Source organism: Bison bison, unplaced genomic scaffold (genome assembly GCF_000754665.1).
Source record: "Bison bison bison isolate TAMUID 2011002044 unplaced genomic scaffold, Bison_UMD1.0 scf7180017851639, whole genome shotgun sequence".
Lineage (NCBI taxonomy): Eukaryota > Metazoa > Chordata > Mammalia > Artiodactyla > Bovidae > Bison > Bison bison.
In genome coordinates, this window is record NW_011482212.1 from 64,515 (window position 1) to 65,472 (window position 958).

At 47.2% G+C, this 958-nt stretch overlaps 1 long non-coding RNA gene across 1 annotated transcript in view; it reads left to right on the top strand.

Annotated features, from left to right (window-relative positions):
* The window catches only part of LOC104996733, a 6,768-nt gene extending 6,241 nt beyond the window's left edge, over positions 1-527 (top strand). Inside the window, exon 3 of the long non-coding RNA XR_826239.1 lies at positions 428-527. This is a non-coding gene — a long non-coding RNA (uncharacterized LOC104996733). The remainder of the gene's footprint in view (positions 1-427) is intronic.
* The last annotated feature ends 431 nt before the right edge of the window (positions 528-958 follow it).

Here is a 958-nt window from a genome sequence, read left to right on the forward strand (position 1 = left end):
CTACCAGTAGCCACCTGATCCCCTGGACTATAGCCCACCAGGCTCCTCCATCCATGGGATTGTCCAGACAAGAATACTGGAGTGGGTTGCCATTCCCTTCTCCAGTGGATCTTCCCAATCCAGGGATCAAACCCGGGTCTTCTGCACTGCAAGCAAATTCTTTACCGCTTGAGCCACCAAGGAAGCCCAGTAAGCTGCCCACCCCTCCCCCACCATTAGCTCACCATCTATGCACCTGAGGTGTGGAGGTTTGCCCACATTAGTTGTGCTGCTTCACAGCATAGGATTTTTCCCACTAAATAGCCACCTCATTCTCCACCCATGGAGTGTCACGCCCTCATAAAGGGACCAAGCTGGAAAGCAGAAAAGGTTGGAAAGGACTTGCATCAGAGACCAATATGTTATCTTGATATTTTCTTCATTCTAGGCTCAGGCTACTACCCAGATGAAAGCTACAATGAAGTCTATGCTGAAGAGGTCCCACAGACTCCCATCCTAGACTACAAAGGTAATCATCACTGCTTCTCAGGCTTAGGAAAGGCCTTTTCTGTCCTAATTCCTAGGCCCTGTCTGATGCATCCTCACCCAGCTTGGCTCATTTGTATCAAAGCTGCAGTTCAGGGAATCAAGGGCTGTGGTTTCCATCCATGAATCTTATTACTGACTTGCTGCATGATCCAACCTCTCTAGCATTAAGATTGCCCTTCTATCACTAAGTATGGACTGAGTACCTACTGTATGCCTAATTCTGTGTAAGGAAAGCCTTGGGTGCTACAAAGGTAAAGTTTTGTCCCCCTCAAGAAGCTTACATTCTCCTAAGGGATATGAGTGAGGGGGCAATAAAATTAGCAGGTGTAGGGCAAGGAAGCATGAAACTCTGTGCTACCAGTAAACACAATAGGAATTAAGAAAAAGAAGTCAGGGGAGGGGTCATGAAAGATGATGTTTAGACTAGGCT